Source organism: Ambystoma mexicanum, assembly GCF_040938575.1.
Source record: "Ambystoma mexicanum isolate Mex_15411 chromosome 12 unlocalized genomic scaffold, UKY_AmexF1_1 Mex_chr12_unloc.1, whole genome shotgun sequence".
NCBI classification, from domain to species: domain Eukaryota; kingdom Metazoa; phylum Chordata; class Amphibia; order Caudata; family Ambystomatidae; genus Ambystoma; species Ambystoma mexicanum.
This window is the reverse complement of record NW_027182322.1, coordinates 6,658,707-6,680,199: the sequence shown is the minus strand read 5'-3', so window position 1 is coordinate 6,680,199 and position 21,493 is coordinate 6,658,707. Positions and strand designations below refer to the sequence as shown.

The 21,493-nt window shown below is 46.2% G+C and overlaps 3 non-coding genes across 3 annotated transcripts; all 3 read right to left on the bottom strand.

Annotated features, from left to right (window-relative positions):
• Positions 1-1,701: 1,701 nt before the first annotated feature.
• On the bottom strand, positions 1,702-1,773 carry TRNAH-GUG (transfer RNA histidin (anticodon GUG)). The gene has a single exon. It is a non-coding gene; the product is annotated as a tRNA-His (tRNA).
• A 2,398-nt stretch (positions 1,774-4,171) lies between these two features.
• Positions 4,172-4,243, bottom strand: TRNAH-GUG (transfer RNA histidin (anticodon GUG)). Its single transcript has one exon. It is a non-coding gene; the product is annotated as a tRNA-His (tRNA).
• A 4,875-nt stretch (positions 4,244-9,118) lies between these two features.
• On the bottom strand, positions 9,119-9,190 carry TRNAH-GUG (transfer RNA histidin (anticodon GUG)). The gene has a single exon. It is a non-coding gene; the product is annotated as a tRNA-His (tRNA).
• Positions 9,191-21,493: the final 12,303 nt, after the last annotated feature.

Genomic DNA, 21,493 nt, shown 5'->3' with positions numbered 1-21,493 from the left:
CATGTCTCCTCGTTCTCTCGGCTTCATACTGGGATTTTATCTCCTCCCTGTCTCACCCTCAGGAAGGGATGCATGACCAATTCTCCTTCCCGTCTCGCCCGCATACATGGATGCACGTTCACGCCTCCTCCTTCTCTTGGCTTCATACGGGGATCATATCTCCTCCCTGTCTCACCCTCATGCAGGGATGCATGACCAATGCTCCTTCCTGTCTCGCCCGCATACATGGATGCATGTTCACGCCTCCTCCTTCTCTCGGCTTCATACGGGGATCATATCTCCTCCCTGTCTCACCCTCATGCAGGGATGCATGACCAATGCTCCTTCCCTTCTCGCCTGCATACATGGATGCACGTTCACGCCTCCTCCTTCTCTCTGCTTCATACGGGGATCATATCTCCTCCCTGTCTCACCCTCATGCAGGGATGCATGACCAACGCTCCTTCCTGTCTCGCCCGCATACATGGATGCACGTTCACGCCTCCTCCTTCTCTCGGCTTCATACGGGGATCATATCTCCTCCCTGTCTCACCCTCATGCAGGGATGCATGACCAATGCTCCTTCCCTTCTCGCCTGCATACATGGATGCACGTTCACGCCTCCTCCTTCTCTCGGCTTCATACGGGGATCATATCTCCTCAATGTCTCACCCTCACTTCCAACATGTGTAACTTCTTGTTCTCTTTGACGTCTGGGGCATGGGTGGCTACTGCACAGCTCTAGATGTCGCCCACCTGCAAGGTGCTATGGAAAGCACTTTTCCACATTGGACGTGCTATATTAACCCCCTCTCCCCAAATACAATAAAAATAAAGAAATATATGTGCTTCCATAATGTCTACCTTCTAATGTTTCATATGTGTAAGCACATTGTCCTCCTCCTGACCACATTCTAAAACTATGTGCAAATTGTTCCTTCCATAAACTGTCACTTCCTTGGCCCTTTATTTATAATGACTGTTATACTCTCTCTCTTTCCGCCACAGTATAAAAAAGCCTAGCACACCTCATGATTGGACTAAGAAATTCCTGTCATTTAGTTGGAAATGATTTTCCCATTATCCCCAAAAACTCCTCACTGTGTCTAAGAACGCTTTTTTTCACAGGACAATACAGATCAGATTGACTTGAAAGGTCCTTTCACGCGACTACAGAATGCCTCTCATTCCACTAAAAGATACGCCAGTGCCTACATTAGCCTAGGACTAGACTATGAGTCCCAATGTAGAAAGACCACAAGTCCACAGATATGCCTGTTTATTTAAACATCTGTATTATCATCAGCGTGTGACTGTAAAGGCGGGACCTCGCGCTCTCTGTAAAGCGCTCCATTGGCAACATCAGTTAAATGTCGTTGGTTCAATCCCTCGCGGATGTTGTTTTTATTCCCATTTGTAACTGGGAAATACTGTCGCTGCAATACATATGTCTTAATCAAGCTAGTGGTTATTGACGTAAATGGCAGTGTTATAATGTTTCATGTACTGCAAATGTCACCAGATAATGCGCTCTTAATTAGATTTGGTTGAAATACATTACAGTCACCCGATGAAAAAGTGTGCAAAGAGCATTAAAGAAACAAAAGGTTCATAACAGTAACAGGACATATCGAATTGTTTCAGTCCTCCACAGAGATTGCCAATGTATTAATGGAAATTCTAAAATATCTGCCCAACTGCCGTGACATTGCCTCACCGCAATGCCGTGACTCGGATTCGAACCGAGGTTGCTGCGGCCACAACGCAGAGTACTAACCACTATACGATCACAGCGAGCTACTTGGGCTGCTACAATCTGACGTTCCACCTCTATCATAAGCTGTACTCCATCTGTGATGTCATGACTCATGTTTGAATTAAAGGTTGGTTGTGAAGTTATCCATGAGAATAAGTGGACACCTGATCCCCAGTCACTTATTTAAGATCTCAATAATCAAGTCAGAATCCAAATGAAAGTCATCAAAGTGGAGCCAATTAGAAATAATATAGTTACACAAACCTGGCAATGGTGCGGCAGCCAGGGCCGATAATGGCCCGCCAGCCTGAGAGCAGGAAAGTGTGAGAGCAGTGATGGTCTTGTGAGAGTTTACAGCTGTTATTGACCCTGTCCCCTTCCATTGCAGAGTTTTCTCCCTATAAGAAGTGCAGAGGCTCCCTCCGGGGTGCTAATAGTACATTTATTTTTTTGCGCAGGAGAAGTGCTCTTCACCAATTGCACGTGCCAAATCACCCGAAGGCCACCACCATAAAATTCAGGCATTCATGTTCATGCGTCCTCCATGTTATGTCCTTATAAAGGGATGCATGTTCATGATGACTCCATGTCACACCTGCATACAAGGATGCATGTTCATGCCACCTCGTTCTCTTGTCTTCATACAGGGATTTTATCTCCTCCCTGTCTCACCCTCATGCAGGGATGCATGACCAATGCTCCTTCCCTTCTCGCCCGCATACATGGATGCACGTTCATGTCTCCTCGTTCTCTCGGCTTCATACTGGGATTTTATCTCCTCCCTGTCTCACCCTCAGGAAGGGATGCATGACCAATGCTCCTTCCCGTCTCGCCTGCATACATGGATGCACGTTCACGCCTCCTCCTTCTCTCGGCTTCATACGGGGATCATATCTCCTCCCTGTCTCACCCTCATGCAGGGATGCATGACCAATGCTCCTTCCTGTCTCGCCCGCATACATGGATGCACGTTCACGCCTCCTCCTTCTCTCGGCTTCATACGGGGATCATATCTCCTCCCTGTCTCACCCTCATGCAGGGATGCATGACCAATGCTCCTTCCCTTCTCGCCTGCATACATGGATGCACGTTCACGCCTCCTCCTTCTCTCGGCTTCATACGGGGATCATATCTCCTCCCTGTCTCACCCTCATGCAGGGATGCATGACCAACGCTCCTTCCTGTCTCGCCCGCATACATGGATGCACGTTCACGCCTCCTCCTTCTCTCGGCTTCATACGGGGATCATATCTCCTCCCTGTCTCACCCTCATGCAGGGATGCATGACCAATGCTCCTTCCCTTCTCGCCTGCATACATGGATGCACGTTCACGCCTCCTCCTTCTCTCGGCTTCATACGGGGATCATATCTCCTCAATGTCTCACCCTCACTTCCAACATGTGTAACTTCTTGTTCTCTTTGACGTCTGGGGCATGGGTGGCTACTGCACAGCTCTAGATGTCGCCCACCTGCAAGGTGCTATGGAAAGCACTTTTCCACATTGGACGTGCTATATTAACCCCCTCTCCCCAAATACAATAAAAATAAAGAAATATATGTGCTTCCATAATGTCTACCTTCTAATGTTTCATATGTGTAAGCACATTGTCCTCCTCCTGACCACATTCTAAAACTATGTGCAAATTGTTCCTTCCATAAACTGTCACTTCCTTGGCCCTTTATTTATAATGACTGTTATACTCTCTCTCTTTCCGCCACAGTATAAAAAAGCCTAGCACACCTCATGATTGGACTAAGAAATTCCTGTCATTTAGTTGGAAATGATTTTCCCATTATCCCCAAAAACTCCTCACTGTGTCTAAGAACGCTTTTTTTCACAGGACAATACAGATCAGATTGACTTGAAAGGTCCTTTCACGCGACTACAGAATGCCTCTCATTCCACTAAAAGATACGCCAGTGCCTACATTAGCCTAGGACTAGACTATGAGTCCCAATGTAGAAAGACCACAAGTCCACAGATATGCCTGTTTATTTAAACATCTGTATTATCATCAGCGTGTGACTGTAAAGGCGGGACCTCGCGCTCTCTGTAAAGCGCTCCATTGGCAACATCAGTTAAATGTCGTTGGTTCAATCCCTCGCGGATGTTGTTTTTATTCCCATTTGTAACTGGGAAATACTGTCGCTGCAATACATATGTCTTAATCAAGCTAGTGGTTATTGACGTAAATGGCAGTGTTATAATGTTTCATGTACTGCAAATGTCACCAGATAATGCGCTCTTAATTAGATTTGGTTGAAATACATTACAGTCACCCGATGAAAAAGTGTGCAGAGAGCATTAAAGAAACAAAAGGTTCATAACAGTAACAGGACATATCGAATTGTTTCAGTCCTCCACAGAGATTGCCAATGTATTAATGGAAATTCTAAAATATCTGCCCAACTGCCGTGACATTGCCTCACCGCAATGCCGTGACTCGGATTCGAACCGAGGTTGCTGCGGCCACAACGCAGAGTACTAACCACTATACGATCACGGCGAGCTACTTGGGCTGCTACGATGTGACGTTCCACCTCTATCATAAGCTGTACTCCATCTGTGATGTCATGACTCATGTTTGAATTAAAGGTTGGTTGTGATGTTATCCATGAGAATAAGTGGACACCTGATCCCCAGTCACTTATTTAAGATCTCAATAATCAAGTCAGAATCCAAATGAAAGTCATCAAAGTGGAGCCAATTCGAAATAATATAGTTACACAAACCTGGCAATCGTGCGGCAGCCAGGGCCGATAATGGCCCGCCAGCCTGAGAGCAGGAAAGTGTGAGAGCAGTGATGGTCTTGTGAGAGTTTACAGCTGTTATTGACCCTGTCCCCTTCCATTGCAGAGTTTTCTCCCTATAAGAAGTGCAGAGGCTCCCTCTGGGGTGCTAATAGTACATTTATTTTTTTGCGCAGGAGAAGTGCTCTTCACCAATTGCACGTGCCAAATCACCCGAAGGCCACCACCATAAAATTCAGGCATTCATGTTCATGCGTCCTCCATGTTATGTCCTTATAAAGGGATGCATGTTCATGATGACTCCATGTCACACCTGCATACAAGGATGCATGTTCATGCCACCTCGTTCTCTTGTCTTCATACAGGGATTTTATCTCCTCCCTGTCTCACCCTCATGCAGGGATGCATGACCAATGCTCCTTCCCTTCTCGCCCGCATACATGGATGCACGTTCATGTCTCCTCGTTCTCTCGGCTTCATACTGGGATTTTATCTCTTCCCTGTCTCACCCTCAGGAAGGGATGCATGACCAATGCTCCTTCCCGTCTCGCCCGCATACATGGATGCACGTTCACGCCTCCTCCTTCTCTCGGCTTCATACGGGGATCATATCTCCTCCCTGTCTCACCCTCATGCAGGGATGCATGACCAATGCTCCTTCCTGTCTCGCCCGCATACATGGATGCACGTTCACGCCTCCTCCTTCTCTCGGCTTCATACGGGGATCATATCTCCTCCCTGTCTCACCCTCATGCAGGGATGCATGACCAATGCTCCTTCCCTTCTCGCCTGCATACATGGATGCACGTTCACGCCTCCTCCTTCTCTCGCCTTCATACGGGGATCATATCTCCTCCCTGTCTCACCCTCATGCAGGGATGCATGACCAACGCTCCTTCCTGTCTCGCCCGCATACATGGATGCACGTTCACGCCTCCTCCTTCTCTCGGCTTCATACGGGGATCATATCTCCTCCCTGTCTCACCCTCATGCAGGGATGCATGACCAATGCTCCTTCCCTTCTCGCCTGCATACATGGATGCACGTTCACGCCTCCTCCTTTTCTCGGCTTCATACGGGGATCATATCTCCTCAATGTCTCACCCTCACTTCCAACATGTGTAACTTCTTGTTCTCTTTGACGTCTGGGGCCTGGGTGGCTACTGCACAGCTCTAGATGTCGCCCACCTGCAAGGTGCTATGGAAAGCACTTTTCCACATTGGACGTGCTATATTAACCCCCTCTCCCCAAATACAATAAAAATAAAGAAATATATGTGCTTCCATAATTTCTACCTTCTAATGTTTCATATGTGTAAGCACATTGTCCTCCTCCTGACCACATTCTAAAACTATGTGCAAATTGTTCCTTCCATAAACTGTCACTTCCTTGGCCCTTTATTTATAATGACTGTTATACTCTCTCTCTTTCCTCCACAGTATAAAAAAGCCTAGCACACCTCATGATTGGACTAAGAAATTCCTGTCATTTAGTTGGAAATGATTTTCCCATTATCCCCAAAAACTCCTCACTGTGTCTAAGAACGCTTTTTTTCATAGGACAATACAGATCAGATTGACTTGAAAGGTCCTTTCACGCGACTACAGAATGCCTCTCATTCCACTAAAAGATACACCAGTGCCTACAATAGCCTAGGACTAGACTATGAGTCCCAATGTAGAAAGACCACAAGTCCACAGATATGCCTGTTTATTTAAACATCTGTATTATCATCAGCGTGTGACTGTAAAGGCGGGACCTCGCGCTCACTGTAACGCGCTCCATTGGCAACATCAGTTAAATGTTGTTGGTTCAATCCCTCGCGGATGTTGTTTTTATTCCCATTTGTAACTGGGAAATACTGTCGCTGCAATACATATGTCTTAATCAAGCTAGTGGTTATTGACGTAAATGGCAGTGTTATAATGTTTCATGTACTGCAAATGTCACCAGATAATGCGCTCTTAATTAGATTTGGTTGAAATACATTACAGTCACCCGATGAAAAAGTGTGCAAAGAGCATTAAAGAAACAAAAGGTTCATAACAGTAACAGGACATATCGAATTGTTTCAGTCCTCCACAGAGATTGCCAATGTATTAATGGAAATTCTAAAATATCTGCCCAACTGCCGTGACATTGCCTATTGCCTCCCCGCAATGCCGTGACTCGGATTCGAACCGAGGTTGCTGCGGCCACAATGCAGAGTACTAACCACTATACGATCACGGCGAGCTACTTGGGCTGCTACAAAGTGACGTTCCACCTCTATCATAAGCTGTACTCCATCTGTGATGTCATGACTCATGTTTGAATTAAAGGTTGGTTGTGATGTTATCCATGAGAATAAGTGGACACCTGATCCCCAGTCACTTATTTAAGATCTCAATAATCAAGTCAGAATCCAAATGAAAGTCATCAAAGTGGAGCCAATTAGAAATAATATAGTTACACAAACCTGGCAATGGTGCGGCAGCCAGGGCCGATAATGGCCCGCCAGCCTGAGAGCAGGAAAGTGTGAGAGCAGTGATGGTCTTGTGAGAGTTTACAGCTGTTATTGACCCTGTCCCCTTCCATTGCAGAGTTTTCTCCCTATAAGAAGTGCAGAGGCTCCCTCCGGGGTGCTAATAGTACATTTATTTTTTTGCGCAGGAGAAGTGCTCTTCACCAATTGCACGTGCCAAATCACCCGAAGGCCACCACCAAAAAATTCAGGCATTCATGTTCATGCGTCCTCCATGTTATGTCCTTATAAAGGGATGCATGTTCATGATGACTCCATGCCACACCTGCATACAAGGATGCATGTTCATGCCACCTCGTTCTCTTGGCTTCATACAGGGATTTTATCTCCTCCCTGTCTCACCCTCATGCAGGGATGCATGACCAATGCTCCTTCCCTTCTCGCCCGCATACATGGATGCACGTTCATGTCTCCTCGTTCTCTCGGCTTCATACTGGGATTTTATCTCCTCCCTGTCTCACCCTCAGGAAGGGATGCATGACCAATGCTCCTTCCCGTCTCGCCCGCATACATGGATGCACGTTCACGCCTCCTCCTTCTCTTGGCTTCATACGGGGATCATATCTCCTCCCTGTCTCACCCTCATGCAGGGATGCATGACCAATGCTCCTTCCTGTCTCGCCCGCATACATGGATGCACGTTCACGCCTCCTCCTTCTCTCGGCTTCATACGGGGATCATATCTCCTCCCTGTCTCACCCTCATGCAGGGATGCATGACCAATGCTCCTTCCCTTCTCGCCTGCATACATGGATGCACGTTCACGCCTCCTCCTTCTCTCGGCTTCATACGGGGATCATATCTCCTCCCTGTCTCACCCTCATGCAGGGATGCATGACCAACGCTCCTTCCTGTCTCGCCCGCATACATGGATGCACGTTCACGCCTCCTCCTTCTCTCGGCTTCATACGGGGATCATATCTCCTCCCTGTCTCACCCTCATGCAGGGATGCATGACCAATGCTCCTTCCCTTCTCGCCTGCATACATGGATGCACGTTCACGCCTCCTCCTTCTCTCGGCTTCATACGGGGATCATATCTCCTCAATGTCTCACCCTCACTTCCAACATGTGTAACTTCTTGTTCTCTTTGACGTCTGGGGCATGGGTGGCTACTGCACAGCTCTAGATGTCGCCCACCTGCAAGGTGCTATGGAAAGCACTTTTCCACATTGGACGTGTTATATTAACCCCCTCTCCCCAAATACAATAAAAATAAAGAAATATATGTGCTTCCATAATGTCTACCTTCTAATGTTTCATATGTGTAAGCACATTGTCCTCCTCCTGACCACATTCTAAAGCTATGTGCAAATTGTTCCTTCCATAAACTGTCACTTCCTTGGCCCTTTATTTATAATGACTGTTATACTCTCTCTCTTTCCTCCACAGTATAAAAAAGCCTAGCACACCTCATGATTGGACTAAGAAATTCCTGTCATTTAGTTGGAAATGATTTTCCCATTATCCCCAAAAACTCCTCACTGTGTCTAAGAACGCTTTTTTTCATAGGACAATACAGATCAGATTGACTTGAAAGGTCCTTTCACGCGACTACAGAATGCCTCTCATTCCACTAAAAGATACACCAGTGCCTACAATAGCCTAGGACTAGACTATGAGTCCCAATGTAGAAAGACCACAAGTCCACAGATATGCCTGTTTATTTAAACATCTGTATTATCATCAGCGTGTGACTGTAAAGGCGGGACCTCGCGCTCTCTGTAACGCGCTCCATTGGCAACATCAGTTAAATGTTGTTGGTTCAATCCCTCGCGGATGTTGTTTTTATTCCCATTTGTAACTGGGAAATACTGTCGCTGCAATACATATGTCTTAATCAAGCTAGTGGTTATTGACGTAAATGGCAGTGTTATAATGTTTCATGTACTGCAAATGTCACCAGATAATGCGCTCTTAATTAGATTTGGTTGAAATACATTACAGTCACCCGATGAAAAAGTGTGCAAAGAGCATTAAAGAAACAAAAGGTTCATAACAGTAACAGGACATATCGAATTGTTTCAGTCCTCCACAGAGATTGCCAATGTATTAATGGAAATTCTAAAATATCTGCTCAACTGCCGTGACATTGCCTCACTGCAATGCCGTGACTCGGATTCGAACCGAGGTTGCTGCGGCCACAACGCAGAGTACTAACCACTATACGATCACGGCGAGCTACTTGGGCTGCTACGATGTGACGTTCCACCTCTATCATAAGCTGTACTCCATCTGTGATGTCATGACTCATGTTTGAATTAAAGGTTGGTTGTGATGTTATCCATGAGAATAAGTGGACACCTGATCCCCAGTCACTTATTTAAGATCTCAATAATCAAGTCAGAATCCAAATGAAAGTCATCAAAGTGGAGCCAATTCGAAATAATATAGTTACACAAACCTGGCAATTGTGCGGCAGCCAGGGCCGATAATGGCCCGCCAGCCTGAGAGCAGGAAAGTGTGAGAGCAGTGATGGTCTTGTGAGAGTTTACAGCTGTTATTGACCCTGTCCCCTTCCATTGCAGAGTTTTCTCCCTATAAGAAGTGCAGAGGCTCCCTCTGGGGTGCTAATAGTACATTTATTTTTTTGCGCAGGAGAAGTGCTCTTCACCAATTGCACGTGCCAAATCACCCGAAGGCCACCACCATAAAATTCAGGCATTCATGTTCATGCGTCCTCCATGTTATGTCCTTATAAAGGGATGCATGTTCATGATGACTCCATGTCACACCTGCATACAAGGATGCATGTTCATGCCACCTCGTTCTCTTGTCTTCATACAGGGATTTTATCTCCTCCCTGTCTCACCCTCATGCAGGGATGCATGACCAATGCTCCTTCCCTTCTCGCCCGCATACATGGATGCACGTTCATGTCTCCTCGTTCTCTCGGCTTCATACTGGGATTTTATCTCTTCCCTGTCTCACCCTCAGGAAGGGATGCATGACCAATGCTTCTTCCCGTCTCGCCCGCATACATGGATGCACGTTCACGCCTCCTCCTTCTCTCGGCTTCATATGGGGATCATATCTCCTCCCTGTCTCACCCTCATGCAGGGATGCATGACCAATGCTCCTTCCTGTCTCGCCCGCATACATGGATGCACGTTCACGCCTCCTCCTTCTCTCGGCTTCATACGGGGATCATATCTCCTCCCTGTCTCACCCTCATGCAGGGATGCATGACCAATGCTCCTTCCCTTCTCGCCTGCATACATGGATGCACGTTCACGCCTCCTCCTTCTCTCGCCTTCATACGGGGATCATATCTCCTCCCTGTCTCACCCTCATGCAGGGATTCATGACCAACGCTCCTTCCTGTCTCGCCCGCATACATGGATGCACGTTCACGCCTCCTCCTTCTCTCGGCTTCATACGGGGATCATATCTCCTCCCTGTCTCACCCTCATGCAGGGATGCATGACCAATGCTCCTTCCCTTCTCGCCTGCATACATGGATGCACGTTCACGCCTCCTCCTTCTCTCGGCTTCATACGGGGATCATATCTCCTCAATGTCTCACCCTCACTTCCAACATGTGTAACTTCTTGTTCTCTTTGACGTCTGGGGCATGGGTGGCTACTGCACAGCTCTAGATGTCGCCCACCTGCAAGGTGCTATGGAAAGCACTTTTCCACATTGGACGTGCTATATTAACCCCCTCTCCCCAAATACAATAAAAATAAAGAAATATATGTGCTTCCATAATATCTACCTTCTAATGTTTCATATGTGTTAGCACATTGTCCTCCTCCTGACCACATTCTAAAACTATGTGCAAATTGTTCCTTCCATAAACTGTCACTTCCTTGGCCCTTTATTTATAATGACTGTTATACTCTCTCTCTTTCCGCCACAGTATAAAAAAGCCTAGCACACCTCATGATTGGACTAAGAAATTCCTGTCATTTAGTTGGAAATGATTTTCCCATTATCCCCAAAAACTCCTCACTGTGTCTAAGAACGCTTTTTTTCACAGGACAATACAGATCAGATTGACTTGAAAGGTCCTTTCACGCGACTACAGAATGCCTCTCATTCCACTAAAAGATACGCCAGTGCCTACAATAGCCTAGGACTAGACTATGAGTCCCAATGTAGAAAGACCACAAGTCCACAGATATGCCTGTTTATTTAAACATCTGTATTATCATCAGCGTGTGACTGTAAAGGCGGGACCTCGCGCTCTCTGTAACGCGCTCCATTGGCAACATCAGTTAAATGTCGTTGGTTCAATCCCTCGCGGATGTTGTTTTTATTCCCATTTGTAACTGGGAAATACTGTCGCTGCAATACATATGTCTTAATCAAGCTAGTGGTTATTGACGTAAATGGCAGTGTTATAATGTTTCATGTATTGCAAATGTCACCACATAATGCGCTCTTAATTAGATTTGGTTGAAATACATTACAGTCACCCGATGAAAAAGTGTGCAAAGAGCATTAAAGAAACAAAAGGTTCATAACAGTAACAGGACATATCGAATTGTTTCAGTTCTCCACAGAGATTGCCAATGTATTAATGGAAATTCTAAAATATCCGCAATGCCCTTACTCGGATTCGAACCGAGGTTGCTGCGGCCACAACGCAGAGTACTAACCACTATACGATCACGGCGAGCTACTTGGGCTGCTACAATGTGACGTTCCACCTCTATCATAAACTGTACTCCATCTGTGATGTCATGACTCATGTTTGAATTAAAGGTTGGTTGTGATGTTATCCATGAGAATAAGTGGACACCTGATCCCCAGTCACTTATTTAAGATCTCAATAATCAAGTCAGAATCCAAATGAAAGTCATCAAAGTGGAGCCAATTAGAAATAATATAGTTACACAAACCTGGCAATGGTGCGGCAGCCAGGGCCGATAATGGCCCGCCAGCCTGAGAGCAGGAAAGTGTGAGAGCAGTGATGGTCTTGTGAGAGTTTACAGCTGTTATTGACCCTGTCCCCTTCCATTGCAGAGTTTTCTCCCTATAAGAAGTGCAGAGGCTCCCTCCGGGGTGCTAATAGTACATTTATTTTTTTGCGCAGGAGAAGTGCTCTTCACCAATTGCACGTGCCAAATCACCCGAAGGCCACCACCATAAAATTCAGGCATTCATGTTCATGCGTCCTCCATGTTATGTCCTTATAAAGGGATGCATGTTCATGATGACTCCATGTCACACCTGCATACAAGGATGCATGTTCATGCCACCTCGTTCTCTTGGCTTCATACACGGATTTTATCTCCTCCCTGTCTCACCCTCATGCAGGGATGCATGACCAATGCTCCTTCCCTTCTCGCCCGCATACATGGATGCACGTTCATGTCTCCTCGTTCTCTCGGCTTCATACGGGGATTTTATCTCCTCCCTGTCTCACCCTCAGCAAGGGATGCATGACCAATGCTCCTTCCTGTCTCGCCCGCATACATGGATGCACGTTCACGCCTCCTCCTTCTCTCGGCTTCATACGGGGATCATATCTCCTCCCTGTCTCACCCTCATGCAGGGATGCATGACCAATGCTCCTTCCCTTCTCGCCTGCATACATGGATGCACGTTCACGCCTCCTCCTTCTCTCGGCTTCATGCGGGGATCATATCTCCTCCCTGTCTCACCCTCATGCAGGGATGCATGACCAACGCTCCTTCCTGTCTCGCCCGCATACATGGATGCCCGTTCACGCCTCCTCCTTCTCTCGGCTTCATACGGGGATCATATCTCCTCCCTGTCTCACCCTCATGCAGGGATGCATGACCAACGCTCCTTCCCTTCTCGCCTGCATACATGGATGCACGTTCACGCCTCCTCCTTCTCTCGGCTTCATACGGGGATCATATCTCCTCAATGTCTCACCCTCACTTCCAACATGTGTAACTTCTTGTTCTCTTTGACGTCTGGGGCATGGGTGGCTACTGCACAGCTCTAGATGTCGCCCACCTGCAAGGCGCTATGGAAAGCACTTTTCCACATTGGACGTGCTATATTAACCCCCTCTCCCCAAATACAATAAAAATAAAGAAATATATGTGCTTCCATAATGTCTACCTTCTAATGTTTCATATGTGTAAGCACATTGTCCTCCTCCTGACCACATTCTAAAACTATGTGCAAATTGTTCCTTCCATAAACTGTCACTTCCTTGGCCCTTTATTTATAATGACTGTTATACTCTCTCTCTTTCCGCCACAGTATAAAAAAGCCTAGCACACCTCATGATTGGACTAAGAAATTCCTGTCATTTAGTTGGAAATGATTTTCCCATTATCCCCAAAAACTCCTCACTGTGTCTAAGAACGCTTTTTTTCACAGGACAATACAGATCAGATTGACTTGAAAGGTCCTTTCACGCAACTACAGAATGCCTCTCATTCCACTAAAAGATACGCCAGTGCCTACAATAGCCTAGGACTAGACTATGAGTCCCAATGTAGAAAGACCACAAGTCCACAGATATGCCTGTTTATTTAAACATCTGTATTATCATCAGCGTGTGACTGTAAAGGCGGGACCTCGCGCTCTCTGTAAAGCGCTCCATTGGCAACATCAGTTAAATGTCGTTGGTTCAATCCCTCGCGGATGTTGTTTTTATTCCCATTTGTAACTGGGAAATACTGTCGCTGCAAAACATATGTCTTAATCAAGCTAGTGGTTATTGACGTAAATGGCAGTGTTATAATGTTTCATGTACTGCAAATGTCACCAGATAATGCGCTCTTAATTAGATTTGGTTGAAATACATTACAGTCACCCGATGAAAAAGTGTGCAAAGAGCATTAAAGAAACAAAAGGTTCATAACAGTAACAGGACATATCGAATTGTTTCAGTCCTCCACAGAGATTGCCAATGTATTAATGGAAATTCTAAAATATCTGCCCAACTGCCGTGACATTGCCTCACCGCAATGCCGTGACTCGGATTCGAACCGAGTACTAACCACTATATGATCACGGCGAGCTACTTGGGCTGCTACGATGTGACGTTCCACCTCTATCATAAGCTGTACTCCATCTGTGATGTCATGACTCATGTTTGAATTAAAGGTTGGTTGTGATGTTATCCATGAGAATAAGTGGACACCTGATCCCCAGTCACTTATTTAAGATCTCAATAATCAAGTCAGAATCCAAATGAAAGTCATCAAAGTGGAGCCAATTAGAAATAATATAGTTACACAAACCTGGCAATGGTGCGGCAGCCAGGGCCGATAATGGCCCGCCAGCCTGAGAGCAGGAAAGTGTGAGAGCAGTGATGGTCTTGTGAGAGTTTACAGCTGTTATTGACCCTGTCCCCTTCCATTGCAGAGTTTTCTCCCTATAAGAAGTGCAGAGGCTCCCTCCGGGGTGCTAATAGTACATTTATTTTTTTGCGCAGGAGAAGTGCTCTTCACCAATTGCACGTGCCAAATCACCCGAAGGCCACCACCATAAAATTCAGGCATTCATGTTCATGCGTCCTCCATGTTATGTCCTTATAAAGGGATGCATGTTCATGATGACTCCATGTCACACCTGCATACAAGGATGCATGTTCATGCCACCTCGTTCTCTCGGCTTCATACGGGGATCATATCTCCTCCCTGTCTCACCCTCATGCAGGGATGCATGACCAACGCTCCTTCCCTTCTCGCCTGCATACATGGATGCACGTTCACGCCTCCTCCTTCTCTCGGCTTCATACGGGGATCATATCTCCTCAATGTCTCACCCTCACTTCCAACATGTGTAACTTCTTGTTCTCTTTGACGTCTGGGGCATGGGTGGCTACTGCACAGCTCTAGATGTCGCCCACCTGCAAGGTGCTATGGAAAGCACTTTTCCACATTGGACGTGCTATATTAACCCCCTCTCCCCAAATACAATAAAAATAAAGAAATATATGTGCTTCCATAATATCTACCTTCTAATGTTTCATATGTGTAAGCACATTGTCCTCCTCCTGACCACATTCTAAAACTATGTGCAAATTGTTCCTTCCATAAACTGTCACTTCCTTGGCCCTTTATTTATAATGACTGTTATACTCTCTCTCTTTCCGCCACAGTATAAAAAAGCCTAGCACACCTCATGATTGGACTAAGAAATTCCTGTCATTTAGTTGGAAATGATTTTCCCATTATCCCCAAAAACTCCTCACTGTGTCTAAGAACGCTTTTTTTCACAGGACAATACAGATCAGATTGACTTGAAAGGTCCTTTCACGCGACTACAGAATGCCTCTCATTCCACTAAAAGATACGCCAGTGCCTACAATAGCCTAGGACTAGACTATGAGTCCCAATGTAGAAAGACCACAAGTCCACAGATATGCCTGTTTATTTAAACATCTGTATTATCATCAGCGTGTGACTGTAAAGGCGGGACCTCGCGCTCTCTGTAACGCGCTCCATTGGCAACATCAGTTAAATGTCGTTGGTTCAATCCCTCGCGGATGTTGTTTTTATTCCCATTTGTAACTGGGAAATACTGTCGCTGCAATACATATGTCTTAATCAAGCTAGTGGTTATTGACGTAAATGGCAGTGTTATAATGTTTCATGTATTGCAAATGTCACCACATAATGCGCTCTTAATTAGATTTGGTTGAAATACATTACAGTCACCCGATGAAAAAGTGTGCAAAGAGCATTAAAGAAACAAAAGGTTCATAACAGTAACAGGACATATCGAATTGTTTCAGTCCTCCACAGAGATTGCCAATGTATTAATGGAAATTCTAAAATATCCGCAATGCCCTGACTCGGATTCGAACCGAGGTTGCTGCGGCCACAACGCAGAGTACTAACCACTATACGATCACGGCGAGCTACTTGGGCTGCTACAATGTGACGTTCCACCTCTATCATAAACTGTACTCCATCTGTGATGTCATGACTCATGTTTGAATTAAAGGTTGGTTGTGATGTTATCCATGAGAATAAGTGGACACCTGATCCCCAGTCACTTATTTAAGATCTCAATAATCAAGTCAGAATCCAAATGAAAGTCATCAAAGTGGAGCCAATTAGAAATAATATAGTTACACAAACCTGGCAATGGTGCGGCAGCCAGGGCCGATAATGGCCCGCCAGCCTGAGAGCAGGAAAGTGTGAGAGCAGTGATGGTCTTGTGAGAGTTTACAGCTGTTATTGACCCTGTCCCCTTCCATTGCAGAGTTTTCTCCCTATAAGAAGTGCAGAGGCTCCCTCCGGGGTGCTAATAGTACATTTATTTTTTTGCGCAGGAGAAGTGCTCTTCACCAATTGCACGTGCCAAATCACCCGAAGGCCACCACCATAAAATTCAGGCATTCATGTTCATGCGTCCTCCATGTTATGTCCTTATAAAGGGATGCATGTTCATGATGACTCCATGTCACACCTGCATACAAGGATGCATGTTCATGCCACCTCGTTCTCTTGTCTTCATACAGGGATTTTATCTCCTCCCTGTCTCACCCTCATGCAGGGATGCATGACCAATGCTCCTTCCCTTCTCGCCCGCATACATGGATGCACGTTCATGTCTCCTCGTTCTCTCGGCTTCATACTGGGATTTTATCTCCTCCCTGTCTCACCCTCAGGAAGGGATGCATGACCAATGCTCCTTCCCGTCTCGCCCGCATACATGGATGCACGTTCACGCCTCCTCCTTCTCTCGGCTTCATACGGGGATCATATCTCCTCCCTGTCTCACCCTCATGCAGGGATGCATGACCAATGCTCTTCCTGTCTCGCCCGCATACATGGATGCACGTTCACGCCTCCTCCTTCTCTCGGCTTCTTACGGGGATCATATCTCCTCCCTGTCTCACCCTCATGCAGGGATGCATGACCAATGCTCCTTCCCTTCTCGCCTGCATACATGGATGCACGTTCATGTCTCCTCATTCTCTCGGCTTCATACTGGGATTTTATCTCCTCCCTGTCTCACCCTCAGGAAGGGATGCATGACCAATGCTCCTTCCCGTCTCGCCCGCATACATGGATGCACGTTCACGCCTCCTCCTTCTCTCGGCTTCATACGGGGATCATATCTCCTCCCTGTCTCACCCTCATGCAGGGATGCATGACCAATGCTCCTTCCTGTCTCGCCCGCATACATGGATGCACGTTCACGCCTCCTCCTTCTCTCGGCTTCATACGGGGATCATATCTCCTCCCTGTCTCACCCTCATGCAGGGATGCATGACCAATGCTCCTTCCCTTCTCGCCTGCATACATGGATGCACGTTCACGCCTCCTCCTTCTCTCGGCTTCATACGGGGATCATATCTCCTCCCTGTCTCACCCTCATGCAGGGATGCATGACCAACGCTCCTTCCTGTCTCGCCCGCATACATGGATGCACGTTCACGCCTCCTCCTTCTCTCGGCTTCATACGGGGATCATATCTCCTCCCTGTCTCACCCTCATGCAGGGATGCATGACCAACGCTCCTTCCCTTCTCGCCTGCATACATGGATGCACGTTCACGCCTCCTCCTTCTCTCGGCTTCATACGGGGATCATATCTCCTCAATGTCTCACCCTCACTTCCAACATGTGTAACTTCTTGTTCTCTTTGACGTCTGGGGCATGGGTGGCTACTGCACAGCTCTAGATGTCGCCCACCTGCAATGTGCTATGGAAAGCACTTTTCCACATTGGACGTGCTATATTAACCCCCTCTCCCCAAATACAATAAAAATAAAGAAATATATGTGCTTCCATAATGTCTACCTTCTAATGTTTCATATGTGTAAGCAGATTGTCCTCCTCCTGACCACATTCTAAAACTATGTGCAAATTGTTCCTTCCATAAACTGTCACTTCCTTGGCCCTTTATTTATAATGACTGTTATACTCTCTCTCTTTCCGCCACAGTATAAAAAAGCCTAGCACACCTCATGATTGGACTAAGAAATTCCTGTCATTTAGTTGGAAATGATTTTCCCATTATCCCCAAAAACTCCTCACTGTGTCTAAGAACGCTTTTTTTTCACAGGACAATACAGATCAGATTGACTTGAAAGGTCCTTTCACGCAACTACAGAATGCCTCTCATTCCACTAAAAGATACGCCAGTGCCTACAATAGCCTAGGACTAGACTATGAGTCCCAATGTAGAAAGACCACAAGTCCACAGATATGCCTGTTTATTTAAACATCTGTATTATCATCAGAGTGTGACTGTAAAGGCGGGACCTCGCGCTCTCTGTAACGCGCTCCATTGGCAACATCAGTTAAATGTTGTTGGTTCAATCCCTCGCGGATGTTGTTTTTATTCCCATTTGTAACTGGGAAATACTGTCGCTGCAATACATATGTCTTAATCAAGCTAGTGGTTATTGACGTAAATGGCAGTGTTATCATGTTTCATGTACTGCAAATGTCACCACATAATGCGCTCTTAATTAGATTTGGTTGAAATACATTACAGTCACCCGATGAAAAAGTGTGCAAAGAGCATTAAAGAAACAAAAGGTTCATAACAGTAACAGGACATATCGAATTGTTTCAGTCCTCCACAGAGATTGCCAATGTATTAATGGAAATTCTAAAATATCTGCCCAACTGCCGTGACATTGCCTCACCGCAATGCCGTGACTCGGATTCCAACCGAGGTTGCTGCGGCCACAACACAGAGTACTAACCCCTATACAATCACGGCGAGCTACTTGGGCTGCTACAATGTGACGTTCCACCTCTATCATAAGCTGTACTCCATCTGTGATGTCATGACTCATGTTTGAATTAAAGGTTGGTTGTGATGTTATCCATGAGAATAAGTGGACACCTGATCCCCAGTCACATATTTAAGATCTCAATAATCAAGTCAGAATCCAAATGAAAGTCATCAAAGTGGAGCCAATTAGAAATAATATAGTTACACAAACCTGGCAATGGTGCGGCAGCCAGGGCCGATAATGGCCCGCCAGCCTGAGAGCAGGAAAGTGTGAGAGCAGTGATGGTCTTGTGAGAGTTTACAGCTGTTATTGACCCTGTCCCCTTCCATTGCAGAGTTTTCTCCCTATAAGAAGTGCAGAGGCTGCCTCCGGGGTGCTAATAGTAAATTTATTTTTTTGCGCAGGAGAAGTGCTCTTCACCAATTGCACGTGCCAAATCACCCGAAGGCCACCACCATAAAATTCAGGCATTCATGTTCATGCGTCCTCCATGTTATGTCCTTATAAAGGGATGCATGTTCATGATGACTCCATGTCACACCTGCATACAAGGATGCATGTTCATGCCGCCTCGTTCTCTTGGCTTCATACAGGGATTTTATCTCCTCCCTGTCTCACCCTCATGCAGGGATGCATGACCAATGCTCCTTCCCTTCTCGCCCGCATACATGGATGCACGTTCATGTCTCCTCGTTCTCTCGGCTTCATACGGGGATTTTATCTCCTCCCTGTCTCACCCTCAGGAAGGGATGCATGACCAATGCTCCTTCCCGTCTCGCCCGCATACATGGATGCACGTTCACGCCTCCTCCTTCTCTCGGCTTCATACGGGGATCATATCTCCTCCCTGTCTCACCCTCATGCAGGGATGCATGACCAATGCTCCTTCCTGTCTCGCCCGCATACATGGATGCACGTTCACGCCTCCTCCTTCTCTCGGCTTCATACGGGGATCATATCTCCTCCCTGTCTCACCCTCATGCAGGGATGCATGACCAATGCTCCTTCCCTTCTCGCTTGCATACATGGATGCATGTTCACGCCTCCTCCTTCTCTCGGCTTCATACGGGGATCATATCTCCTCCCTGTCTCACCCTCATGCAGGGATGCATGACCAATGCTCCTTCCTGTCTCGCCCGCATACATGGATGCACGTTCATGCCTCCTCCTTCTCTCGGCTTCATACGGGGATCATATCTCCTCCCTGTCCCACCCTCATGCAGGGATGCATGACCAATGCTCCTTCCCTTCTCGCCTGCATACATGGATGCACGTTCACGCCTCCTCCTTCTCTCGGCTTCATACGGGGATCATATCTCCTCAATGTCTCACCCTCACTTCCAACATGTGTAACTTCTTGTTCTCTTTGACGTCTGGGGCATGGGTGGCTACTGCACAGCTCTAGATGTCGCCCACCTGCAAGGTGCTATGGAAAGCACTTTTCCAGATTGGACGTGCTATATTAACCCCCTCTCCCTAAATACAATAAAAATAAAGAAATATATGTGCTTCCATAATGTCTACCTTCTAATGTTTCATATGTGTAAGCACATTGTCCTCCTCCTGACCACATTCTAAAACTATGTGCAAATTGTTCCTTCCATAAACTGTCACTTCCTTGGCCCTTTATTTATAATGACTGTTATACTCTCTCTCTTTCCGCCACAATATAAAAAAGCCTAGCACACCTCATGATTGGACTAAGAAATTCCTGTCATTTAGTTGGAAATGATTTTCCCATTATCCCCAAAAACTCCTCACTGTGTCTAAGAACGCTTTTTTTCACAGGACAATACAGATCAGATTGACTTGAAAGGTCCTTTCACGCGACTACAGAATGCCTCTCATTCCACTAAAAGATACGCCAGTGCCTACATTAGCCTAGGACTAGACTATGAGTCCCAATGTAGAAAGACCACAAGTCCACAGATATGCCTGTTTATTTAAACATCTGTATTATCATCAGCGTGTGACTGTAAAGGCGGGACCTCGCGCTCTCTGTAAAGCGCTCCATTGGCAACATCAGTTAAATGTCGTTGGTTCAATCCCTCGCGGATGTTGTTTTTATTCCCATTTGTAACTGGGAAATACTGTCGCTGCAATACATATGTCTTATTCAAGCTAGTGGTTATTGACGTAAATGGCAGTGTTATAATGTTTCATGTACTGCAAATGTCACCACATAATGCGCTCTTAATTAGATTTGGTTGAAATACATTACAGTCACCCGATGAAAAAGTGTGCAAAGAGCATTAAAGAAACAAAAGGTTCATAACAGTAACAGGACATATCGAATTGTTTCAGTCCTCCACAGAGATTGCCAATGTATTAATGGAAATTCTAAAATATCTGCCCAACTGCCGTGACATTGCCTCACTGCAATGCCGTGACTCGAACCGAGGTTGCTGCGGCCACAACGCAGAGTACTAACCACTATACGATCACAGCGAGCTACTTGGGCTGCTACAATGTGACGTTCCACCTCTATCATAAGCTGTACTCCATCTGTGATGTCATGACTCATGTTTGAATTAAAGGTTGGTTGTGATGTTATCCATGAGAATAAGTGGACACCTGATCCCCAGTCACTTATTTAAGATCTCAATAATCAAGTCAGAATCCAAATGAAAGTCATCAAAGTGGAGCCAATTAGAAATAATATAGTTACACAAACCTGGCAATGGTGCGGCAGCCAGGGCCGATAATGGCCCGCCAGCCTGAGAGCAGGAAAGTGTGAGAGCAGTGATGGTCTTGTGAGAGTTTACAGCTGTTATTGACCCTGTCCCCTTCCATTGCAGAGTTTTCTCCCTATAAGAAGTGCAGAGGCTCCCTCCGGGGTGC